The sequence below is a fragment of the Mobula birostris genome, chromosome 5 (genome assembly GCF_030028105.1).
Source record: "Mobula birostris isolate sMobBir1 chromosome 5, sMobBir1.hap1, whole genome shotgun sequence".
Lineage (NCBI taxonomy): Eukaryota > Metazoa > Chordata > Chondrichthyes > Myliobatiformes > Myliobatidae > Mobula > Mobula birostris.
Window position 1 is genome coordinate 41951787 of NC_092374.1, and position 13138 is coordinate 41964924.

The window sequence follows — 13138 nt, forward strand, 5'->3', positions numbered from 1 at the left end:
CTGTTTGACAAACTTACTGAAGTTCTTTGAGGATATAATGAGTGCAGTGGAGAGAGGGGAACAGATGGATGTTATTTACTTGGATTTCCAGAAGGTGTTCAATAAGGTGCTGCATAAAAGACATCCATAAGATAAGGATGCATAGGGTTGGGGGTGATGTATTAGCATGGATAGAGGATTGGTTAACTAATAGAAAGCAGAGAGTTGGGATACATGGGTGTTACTCTGTTTGGCAATCAGTGGTGAGCGGTGTGCCGCAGGGGCCGGTGTTGGGCCCGCAGCCATTCACGATATACGTTAATGATCTGGAAGAGGGGACCGAGTGTAATATATACAAGTTTGCTGATGAAACTAAATTGAGTGGAAAAGCAAATTGTGCAGAAGATATGGAGAGTCTGCAGAGAGATACAGATAGGTTAAGTGAATGGACAAGGGTCTGGCAGATGGAGTACAATGTTGGCAAATGTGAGGTCAACCACTTTGAAAGGAAAATGAACGAGCAGTTTTTTTTATTTAAATGGTAAAAAATTGCAGCATGCTGCTGTGCAGAGGGACTAGGGAGTGCTTGTGCATGAATCACGAAAGGTTGGTTTACAGGTGCAGCAGGCTATCAAGAAGGCAAATGAAATGTTGGTCTTCGTTGCTAGTGGGGTTGAATTTAAGAGCAGGGAGCCTATGCTGCAACTGTACTGAGTATTGGTGAGGCCGCACCTGGAGTACTGCATGCATTTCTGATCTCCTTACTTGAGGAAGGATATACTGGCTTTGGAGGCGGTGAAGAGGAGGTTCACCAGCTTGATTCCAGAGATGAGGGGATTAGACTATGAGGAAAGATTGAGTCGCCTGGGACTGTATTTCCTATAATTCTGTTACAATAGGGCTTTTGGGAGCGGACCCAAGTACAAGAAACAGGCACGGAGAGCTGGCTAGGATTCTTACACGGACTTGAACGTTGGCTTGGACACCGAGCCTGGACTTGGATTTGACTTGGACACCGAGCGACAAAACGAAACAACAATAGACAATTCGTATCGCAGCTCGGAGCAGCAGCAAACAGCCAGCAATACTCAGCTGGACACAAGACAACAAAAACGAACTATGACAGACAACTTGTATCGTGGCTCAGAGCAGCGACAAACAGTCAGCAATACTCAGCTGGACACAAGACAACAAAAACGAACTATGACAGTCCATTTGTATCTTGGTGCGGAGTGGTGCATGAAGTGGCAAAACTCAGCTGGACGGCAGGCTCTCGACTCCACTCATTCTCAACGGTCTGGAATGAGCATAGCTGCACTGCTGAGGTGACAAACCAGCAGCGAGCAGATGCAAGCCAGAGTTTTTATGCTGCTGGTTTGAATGAGGATCAGGTGCCCTAATCAAGGAACCCAGTGGAACACAGGGAAAAGGAAATTAACTGAAATGAGGAGTCAACGGACTGGACCGTGACAAATTCAGAAGAATAAGAGGAGGTCTTATAGAAACATATAAAATTATGAAATGGACAGATAAAATAGAGCAGGAAAATTGTTTCCACTGGTAGGTGAGACTAGAACGTGGGGACATAACCTCAATATTCGGGGGAGTAGATATAGGATGGAGATTAGGAGGAAACGCTTTTCTCAGAGAGTGGTGAATCTGTGGATATTCTCTGCCCAATAAAGCAGTGGAGGCTACTTCACTGAATATATTTAAGACAGGGTTGGATAGATCTTGCATAGTAGGGGAATTAAGGGTTATGAGGAAAAGGCAGGTAGGTGGAGATGAGTCCACGGCCGGATCAGCTACCATCTTACTGAATGGCAGAGCAGGCTCAATGAGCCAGATGGCCTACTCCTGCTCCTATTTCTTATGTTCTTATGTTCAAAGCAACACACACAAAATGCTGGAGGAACTGAACAGGCCAGGCAGCATCTATGGAAGAGAGTAAACAGTCAGTGTTTTGGGCCAAGACCCTTCATCAAGACTAGTGAAAGAGATAAAGAGTTGGAGAAAGGGGAATCTAATAGGAGAAGATAGATGACCATGGAAGAAAGGGAAAGGAGAGGAGCAGCAGAGGGGTGATGGGCAGGTAAGGAGATCAGGTGAGAGAGGGAAACAGGAATGGGGAATGGTGAAGGAGATGTTGGGGAGAGGGGAGCAGTTATCGGAAGTTTGTGAAATCGATGCCATCAGGTTGGAATACGCAGATGGAATATAAGGTATTGCTCCTCCAGCTTGAGTGTGGCCTCATCGTGGCTGTAGAGAGGGGCATGGACCGACATGTTGGAATGGGATGTGAAGAGGAATTGAAATGAATATCACTGGGAGATTCATCTTTTTCTGATGGATGGAGCATAGGTGCTCGGCGAAACGGTCTCTCAATCTATGTTGAGTCTCATTGATATATAGGAGGCCACACTGGGAGCACCGGATACAGTAGATTACCCCAACAAACTCACAGGTGACGTGTCACCTCACCCGAAAGGACTGTTTGGGGCCCTGAATATCAGTGAGGGAGGAGGTGTAGGGGCAGATGTGGCACTTGTTCAGCATGCGAGGATAAGTCCCAGGAGGGAGATCAATTGGGAGCGATGAATGGATAAGGGAGCTGCGTAGGGAGTGATCCCTTCGGAAGACAGAAAGTGGGGGGGGGGTTGGTGAGAGGGAGGGAAAGATATGCTTGGTGGTGAGATCCTGTTAGAGATGGTGAAAGTTACAGTCTTTTTTAAAAATTGGGATCTTTTGGTTTTCTTGCATGTGCTGCCTGCAAGCAAACAGATCTTAGGGTATATAATTTATACACTCTTTGATAATAAATGTACTTCAAATCATTAAATCTTTGAATGTTGAATTATGTGCTGAACATGGAGGCTAATGGGGTGGTGGGTGAGGAACCCTATCCCTGATGTGGCGGCGGGAGAATGGGATGAGGGAAGATGTCCACAGAATGGAAGAGAGGTGGGTGAGGGCAGTGTTAATGGTGGAGGAAGGGAAACCCCTTTCTTTGAAGGAGGACATTTCAGCAGTCCTGGAATGGAAAAGCTCTTCGTGAGAGCAGATGTGGAGAAGGAAATGAGAGAAGAGGATAGTTTTTTACCAATGACAGGAAGGGAAGAGGTATAGTCCAGCTAGCCATGAGAATCAATGAGTTTATAAAATATATCAGTAGATGGTTTGTCTCTAGAGATGGAGACAGAGGGATTGAGAAGGGGAGGGAAGTGTTGGAAATGGACCAAGTAAATTTGAGGGCAGGGTGGAAGTTGGAGGCAAAGTTGATGTAGTTGACGAGCTCAGCAGCGGTGCAGGAAGCAACACCAATGTAGTCATCGATGTGGTGTATGTGAGACCTGAAGTAGATTGGGAGACCACTTCACCGAGCACCAATACTCTGTCCGCAGAAAAAGCGGGATCTTCCGGTCTCCATCCACTCCCATTCCGACATATCAGTCCATGGCCTGTTTACTGCTGTGATGATGCCATACTCGGTTTGGAGGATCAACACCTTGATTTCCAACACTTCCCTCCAATTCCGTCTGGGTAGCCTCTAATCTGACGGCATGAACATCGATTTCTCAAACTTTTGGTAATTGTCCCCCCACCCGTCTCATTCACCATGCCCCATTCTCACCTTATCACTTTACCTGCCCATCACCTCCCTCTGGTGCTCCTCCTCCTTCTCTTCCTTCCACAGTCGTCTATCCTCTCCTGTCATATTCTGCCTTTTCCAGCCTTTTATCTCTTTCTAAATCATTCTCCCAACTCTTTACTTCACCCCATCGCCCTATCCCGGTTTCACCTATCACCTGCCACCTTGTACTTCTTCCTCCCCTACCCCCACCTTCTAACTCTAACTTCTCCTCTTTCTTTCCTGTCCTGATGAAGGGTCTCAGCCTGAAATGTCGACTGTTGACTCTTTTCCATAGATGCTGCCTGGCCTGCAGAGTTCCTTCAGCATTTTCTGTGTGTTGATATTCTACACCAGCTTTATGTTTCTACTCTCCTTCATGGTCTGGCATCTATTCCCTATTTGTCTGTATCTCTGAAATACCAGGGACAGTTTCCAAATTAAAGCACTATATAAATGCCACTTCGATTCACGTTTAACATGTATCACAGCAGAACACCTGAGTCGAAAGAGATAAGCCAAAAGAGACGTGGGTTATCTTCAATTGATTTTTTTGCATCTGTATTTACTCCGGAGATGGACACGGAGTCTATAGAAGTGAGGCAAAGCAGTAGTGAGGTCATGGACCCTATACAGACTACAGAGGAGGAGGTGTTTACTGTCCTGAGGCAAATTAGGGCGGATAAATCCCTAGGGCCGGACAAGATGTTTGCTCGGATCCTGTGAGAGGCAAGTGCAGAAATTGCAGGACCCCTAGCAGAGATATTTAAAACAGCTTTATCCATGGGTGAGGTGCTAGAAGATTAGAGAATAGCCAATGTTGTTCCGTTGATTAAGAACGGCTCCAAGAATAATCCAGGAAATTATAGGCTGCTGAGCCTGACATCGGTAGAGGGATAGTTATTGGAAGGTATCCTAAGGGAGCAGATATATAAGTATTTGGATAGACGGGGACTGATTAGTGATAGTCAACATGGCTTTGTGCATGTAGGTCATGTCTAACCAATCTTATAGTTTTTTGAGAAAGCTACTAGGAAAGTTGAGGTACAACACTGAGGAATGCGGTAGAACAGAGGCATCTGGGAATACAAATCCATAATTCCTTGAAAATGTCGTCACAGGTAGACACAGGTAATTCACCTTTATAAATCAATTTACTGAGTATAGGAATTGGGATGTTACGTTGAAATTGTATAGAACATTGGAGGGGCCTAATTTGGAGTATTGTGCACATTTTTGGTAACCTATCTGCAGGAAGGATGTAAATAAGATAGAAAGACTGCAGAGAAAATTTATAAGGATGCTGCTGGGATTTGAAGACCTGTGTTGTAGAGAAAGGTTGAGTAGGTTATGGTTTTATTCCCGGGAACGTAGGAGACAGAGGTGAGATTTGATAGGTGTATACAAAATTATCAGAGATATTAATAGGGTAAATGCACGCAGGCCTTTTGCACTAAAGATGGCTGAGACTACAACTAGAGGTTGTGGATTAAGGGAGAAAGGTGAAATGTTTAAGGGGAAAAAGAGGGGAAACTTCACTCAGTGGTTGGTGAGAGTGTGAAATCAGCCACCAGTGCAAGTGGTGGATACGGGCTCTATTTCAACATTGAAGAGAAATTTTGATAGGTACATGGATGGGATGGGTATGGAAAGCTATGACCCAGGTTCAAGGTGATGGGACTAGGCAGATTAATGGCTCAGCATGGACTAGATGGGCTGAAGGGCCTGTTTCTGTGCTGTAATGTTCTATGACACTATAACACATCATACAGCCTAATGTTAAATATGGCAAATACAGTACAGTAAAGTATGGCAAATTTATAGAAGTAGTTGCAAAGAGTTTGCCTGTTTTTTTTTCTCAATGAAGTTGGAAAATTGTTTTAATTTGTGATTTCAGAAGTCTCAACCAGGGAGAATCTTGATGAAGACACTTATGAATCTGTTGTATTTGGTGGAGATAGTAATTCTTCCATCAATAAGGCTTGTGTCCATATGAGATTAGTTGATACACATATGAGGTAAAATTGAATTGTGTCCAGGTCTAAGAGTACAAAAACGTGACAAACACTGGAGTTAGAGGATTCATTTGAGATAAGATTAACCGTTGGTGATATCATTCACTACATAAAATATGCCATATTACTTATGCAGGAATTGAGTACAAATTTTAAAGGAGACATGGAACAAGTGACTCACTGTTATAATGTAAGCAAATGTGATAGTCAATTAGCTCAGTAATGCTTTATAAACAGTACAGAGATAAATAATCCAGTTTATTGATAAATGTTTGCAAGTATGTAGAGAGAGCTTGCATGGCCTTTTGGAACCAGGCCATTCTCATGACAAACAGATGCTCTTCTGTCTTGTGTTTTGTACTGTAAAAGTATACCATCAGCTCACTTTGACTTGCAGCAGGGAAATAAATCTGTGTGGTGTTGCGGTTGACGCTCAACTCAACCTGAAGCATGGTACATATGATTTTGTTATATTTATTCATGACAGTTTTTTAATACGGTAATGACTCAAACAACTTTGAAGTAACAGTTGCATTTAACATGTAATGTGGCACAAACCAGTAACTATCTATGGCGTTAGTTCTCTTTAAAACAGAGAACACAGTAAAGAAGGGTGCACACAACTACATTAAGAATTAGTTAAATCATTAGCCATGAACTTATATGCCAAGTTACACAAAAGTATTTATGTACATATCTACAATAACCAATCCAAGAGCACTGCCAGTTTCTTACTGCTCTAAGCCTACCTCTGTGGCTCTGGTAATGCAGCAGTTACCACGATCTGCTCTGAACACCACAGATAGGTTTTAATTCCTGATTCTCTCATAGACTCTTTCATTTTGTGTCTCAGTGTACGTATGACTTGTTTCCTGTTCTGCAGGGAACACTACCTCCAAATCTTCTTGTAACTTGCATGTCTGATTATCATCAATCTAATATTCACTGATATCCTGGCATAAACACTTATTTCTAAGCCCCTTTTAAAGAAAGTTGCATAGTCTGAAGAATCCTCCCTCTGTTTCTGAGCTGCTCTTGAGTGCTTGCCCTCTATAGCCTGTCCAGTGGACTCTGACATTTCTTGCCCTGAGAGACCTATCCTGTGGCTACTGACTTTGCTGAAATACATCAGAGCTGCCATGTCCGAGAGCAAACTGTTCCAACATCACCAGTGATATTCTGACCTCACTCTCTCTAAACTATTCATGCTCCTCTACTACTTCTTGATATTGTTTTGGAATGCCACCTTATGACCTGCAAATTGTCTGATACCATAAGGCTATAAGTGCATAAGACAGAGGAGCAGAATTACACCATTTGCTTTGCCATTCTATCATGTCTGATTTATTATCTCTCTCAGCCCCGTTCTCCAGCATTCACCTTGTTACCTTTGATGCCCTACCAAATCAGGAACCTATCAGCCTTCATTTTACATTTACATATAAAGACTCAGCCTCCACAGCTGTCTGTAGCAATGAATTCCATGGATTCACCACTTACTGGCTAAAAGAATCCCTCTTCATTGCAGTTTTAAATGGACATCCCTCTATTCTAAGTCTGCCCCCCACCATTCTTCCAAGTTCCAGTGAGTACAGTCCTAGAACCGTCAAACTCTCCTCATATATTAACCCTTTCATTTCTTAGAATCATTCTCATGAACGTTCCCTGTGCCCAGCACATCTCTTCTTAGATAAGGGGTCCAAAACTGCTCACAGTACTCCAAGTGTGATCTGGCCAATGCCTTATAAAGCCTCAGCTTTTTCATCCTTGTTTTTATATTCTAGTCCTCTTGAAATTAATGCTAACAATGCATTTGCCTTCTTTAGCACCAACTCAACCTGCCAATAAACCCTTAGGGAATCCTACACAAGGACTCCCAAGGCCTTTTGCACTCAGAGTTTTGCATATTCTCCCCATTTGGAAAATAGTCTATATTTTTATTCCTTCTATCAAATTGCATGAGCAGACACATCCCTGTACTACATACAGTCTATCTGCTACTTCTTTGCCCATTCTCCTAACTTGTCTAAGACTTTCTGCAGAATCCCTGCTTCTCCAGCTCTACCTGTCCCTCCTCCTATCTTCATATTATCCACAGACTTGGCCACAAAGCATCAATTTTGCCATCCAAATCATTGACATGTAATGTGAAACAAAGCAGTCCCAACACTGACAGTGAAGACTGACACAAAATATTTATTATGTTCGCATGTTGTTTCTTTGTTTTATTACTATCTCTTCAAAGCCATTTTCCAGTGGTCCATTTCCACTCGTGCTTCTCTTTTCTTCTTTATCTATCTAAAAATAACTTCTTGCATCCTCTTTTATATTATTGACTAGCTTATCTTCATAGATCACCTTTTTTTCATTACTTTTTAATTGCCTTCAGTTAGTTTTTAAAAGCTTCCAAATCCTCTAACTTCCCATTAATTTTGGAATACTATATGTCCTCCCTTTTGCTTTTATGCTGTCTTTGACTTCCCTTGTCAGGCATGGTTATTTCATCCTCTCTTGAGATTACTTGTTTTTTGAGATGGATCTTTCCTGAACCTTCCAAATTGCTCCCAGAAACTCCAGACATTACTGTTCTGCCATCATCTCTGCTGGTGTCCACTTCCAATTAACTTCAGCCAGCTCCTCTCTCCTGGCTCTATAATTCCCTTTACTCCACTGTAATACTAATACATCTGACTTTAACTTCTCTTTCTCAAAATGCAGGATGAATTATTTTGTATAATGATCACTTTTTCCTATGGGTTCCTTTACTTTGAGCTCCCTAATCAAGTCTGGTTTGTTACACAACAACACCTAATCACAAATTGCCTTTTCCCTAGTGGGCACAAACATACACTGCTCTAAAAAGTCATTCTACAAATTCCCTCTCTTGGGATTCAGCATCAAACTAATTTTCCCAATCTACGTGCATATTGAAATCCCCATGATGATAACATTGCCGCTGTTACAGGCCTTTTCTATCTCCCATTATAATTTGCACTCCTCATCCTGTTCTGTTCGAAAATCTGTATATAAGTCCCATTAGGGCCTTTTTACCCTTGCAGTTTCTTAACTCTACACAAAGGGATTCTGCATCTTCTGATCCTATATCAACCCTTTCTAAGGATTTGATTTCATTTTTTTTGCCAACATGGCCACCCCACCTCTTTGTCTACCTGCCTGTACTTTCAATACAAAGTGTATACTTGGACGTTAAGCTCCCAATTATGATCTTCCTTCAGCCATGACATAATAATGCCTACAAAACATATCTGCCAATCTGTAACTGCTGCAAGGTCATCTACCTTATTCTGCATACTACATGCATTCAAGTAAACACCTTCAGTCCTGTATTCATCACCTGTTTCAATTTTGCCTCCATGTCACCTCATCCACTTATTGCCTTATCATCTGCCTGTTCTTCCTCACTGTCTCATTACACACTGCATCTACTTGTATATCAATTGTCTTATTCTCAGCCCAATCACTCCTCTTTCCATCCCTCTGCTAAATTAGTCTAAACCCTCCTCAACAGCTCTAGCAAACCTGCCAACAAGGATGTTGGTCCCCTTTGAGTTCAGCTGTAACTCTTCCTCTTTTTTTTACAGATCACTCCTCCCTCCCACCACAAGAGATGCCAATGCTCCAGAACACTGAGTCCCTGGCCCTGCACCAGTTCCTCAGTGGCACATTCATCTGCCAAGTCATCCTTTTCTGACTCTTACTGGCATGTGGCACAAGAAATAATAAAGAGATTGCTATCCTTGATGTCCTACTTTTCAGCTCTCTACCCCACTCCCTATATTTTTCCTTCAGGACCTCATCTCCTTTTCCACATATGCATTGTTATCAATATGTAGCATGACTTCTGCTGTTCATCCTCCCCAGTTAGAATGTCGTGGGCCTGATCCAAGACATCTGTTACCTTGACACTTGGGAGGAAATAAAACATCTGGGTGTGTCTTTCTTGTCCTCAGAATCTCCTCGAACTACGGCAGCTCATAGCTATACTCTGCTCCACTTCTCCCCCTTCCTTTCTGAGGCACAGAGCCAGACTGTGCCAGAGACCCAGTTGCTGTGCCTTCTTCCTGGTAGGTCATCCCACTCACAACAGTATCCAAAGCAGTATACGTATTACTGAAGGGAACAACCACTGGGATGATCTATACTCCCTACCTATTCCCCTTCTCTCTCCTTACAGTCACCAAGGCACCTCCTCCTGCAACTTAGGGGTGACTACTTTAGCTCCCATCTATCATCTTCTCATTCTCCTGTATGAGCTGAAGGTCATCGAGCTGCAGCTCCAGTTCCTTAACACAGTCTCTAAGGAGCTGCAGCTTGATACATTTCATGCAGATATAATTATCAGGGAGACTAGAGCTCTTCCCAGACTTTTCACACAACTAAACCTGGATTCATTCTCACTGTACTAGCTATGTACTAACAAACAATAAAAGGGAGAAAAAGAACTTGCCCAAGCCTGTTGAGCCAAAGCCTAACCAATCTAACACTGACCCAGTCATACAATGGCCATTCCTCCTACACCTCGCTTCTTTTTTTTTAAGCCTTTGCCAAGTGCCTAGTAGATCGCTAGGACTGCAACCCCCTGAAATGTCTTGAAAAGCCCAGAACTCTTTTTAACTTTAAACTGTCTCTCCCACAAGTAGGTGCTGGCAATGATTGTGGTCCCATTCCAGAAGTTTAATGACCATCACTTACGTGGTGGAAGGAAAGCATCTCACAATCACTCTACACGTTCTGAGACAGGTGTTTTATTTATAACTAAAGCTTTAATGTGCACCTTATTTAAACCTACTATATGGTTCAGCTGACCCCTGTTACAGATCTAATTTCTCTTCAACCAACTGTCTTCCAATCTGGGGAACCAGCAAAACACCATGCAGATGATTGTCCTCATTCCTCTCTCCCCCAGATCTCCAGATTGTACGGCAATTTCTCCAAGGAATGCAATTCCGAAGTGTCTAAAGGGTGGTTCCATTTGTTTGACATAGTAAGATCATTGTTCTCCTCCTGTTCTCTGGATTTCTTCACACAGATATTCCTTGTGTTTAGAGGCTTTCAGGTCACTTTGGTTGATTCTTGTCCTTACTACATGTCTCTTTAATCTGCTGCCTTCAGTTTCTCTTCACTCCCTAATGTGTCATCGCACAACTTCCAACTGACTCCCTTCATACAGCTCTGACAAAAGGTCCTTTATTCCAAAATAAAATTCTCAGTGCATTAAATCCTTAAATGTCTCTTCTTCAACCAAATTCCTAATGTGTACTCACTGGAGTTTAGAAGAATGAGGGGGCCCACACTGAATACTGAAAGGCCTAGACAGAGTGGATGTGGAGATGATGTTTCTTGTAGTGGGTGGAGTCTAAGACCAGAGGACACAGGCTTAAGATAGAGGGAGATCCATTTAGAATGGAGATGAGGAAATATTTCTTTAGCTAGGGGGCACTGAATCTGGAAATCAGTGGCACAGACAACTGTGCAGGACAAGTAATTGGGTATATTTAAGGCAGAGTTTGATAGGTTCTTCATTAATCAGGGCATCAAAGATTACGGGGAGAATTCCAGAGAATGAGGTTGAGGGATAATAAATCAGACCTGATGGAATGGTGGAGCAGATTTGATGGGCTGAATGACCTAAATATGCTCCTTTGTCTAATGGTCTTATGGTCCTATAGTAACAGGATGCTACAACCAACTGTTCCATCTTCCATTAGGAAATTATTGCTCAGCTATCAATATTGGTGAGTTCTATATGTCATCAAAACCTCCTGCCTTGGGCCAGCCTGTTCTTGTCTTCGCCTTCTCTTGCTTCTTCACCTTCTCTGATGTCCTGCTCGTACTGTATCTGTAATCTGTACTTTCCTAAGCCGCACACTTTCTGGGTGTTGATTGCTTGTTTCACGTCTGATCATTCTGGCACCATCCCGCGCAAAGTCTTAAATGAGGAAACAAGCCCTTCAGCTCATCCAGTCTACGCCAACTATCAACCACCCATTTCCACAACTGCTATGACAAACCTATTTCATTTCCCCCCATTCCCAGCAACCCCTAAGACTCTGATTCTCCCCCGATTTTCCCGATCACTGACCCACTAGGGACAATGTACACAGCCAGCGAGCCTAAGAAGCCACACGTCATAGGGATGTGGGGAGAAAACCAGGGCATCCAGGGGGAACCCACACGGTCACAGAGAAAGCAGGCTCCACGCAGTCAGCACTCAGTGCCACGATTGAACTCAGGTCACTGTCTCTGTATCTGGTCACTACATGCTGTGCTGTGCATCTCAGTGTGTACTGTCAGCCCACTTACTGCTTGTCTCTTCCTTCACTGGGCTGGAGCAGGGCAGAGTGCGTAATTGTTTATTCCTCAATGTCATCCCTGGTGCTCAGGCAAGATATTGTTCACCCCAAGTGCCAGAATCCACTGTGAACTCCACCTGAACTCCATCAAGGTTACAGTAGGTCACCTTCCCTAGTATCTTGACCAATATGAACCTCACCTCTCCTCAGGCTGTGCACACTGAGACATAGTTTCAAACCTGTGCCATTGGCTAACTCTTGCATTTGACATTGTGGGATTTAATAGAAGTTGACTCTTCCCATTTGGCTGAACAGATAGTGTAACTGGCATGTTGCTGACTTCTGATTTTATGCTTCAGAGGATTTCAGTGGCCGTAAAAATGAGAGACAAAAATTGGCTGCTGATTACTTAACATCTGTTTCACACTATCTTGGAATATCAAAATTACTCCAAAAGTCATCTACCTAATTATGTTCTGAGTAGGTTTCTTTAATAGTCTTTTGGTTTTCCCAGGCGATGTGCAGGACTTGACCTGTACCTCAGAACTCCACACTGTCCCTGTCACCGCTCCATCTTCAGACACGTGTAATAAAGAACTGCACCTCAAGGTCCAACAATAGCTTTGTCCCCACTGCCGCCAGGTTCTTGAACCGACCAGAAAAGCCCTAACACTACCTTAGACTAAATTTCTTGTTTTCTCTCAACATACACTAATATTCTGTATATTTTGGTTTCATGTATGTTATGTCTAAGTTATGTACATTTAAATCTATGTTAACATACATTGTCGTGTTTGTAATGTAATCTGCTGCTGCTGCTACATATATCGAACTTTCACAGCATTTATACCCTATGGACATAACAATAAACTTAAACTTAAATCGACTGAGTGCTTTTGGTCATACTGGAAAAGTTGAAATTTCGTCCAACAAGATATTGGGAGGTCCAGGGTCTCTGTATTTTGTTCCTATCACAATGCAAGACTGCTTAGATGACATCAATTGGAATGCCTTCCAAGATGAGGATGTTTCTGAGTTCGCAGGTGGAGTCACGTGCTTCATCCAGAAGTGCATTGACAATGTTGTCCCCCAGAAGTTGGTCAGGGTCTTTCCAAACCAGAAACCCTGGACCAATAGTTCCATGCAAGCAGCACTAACCTAATGACACAGCTTACACTGTCAGCAAGCAGCAGGAGCTCAGG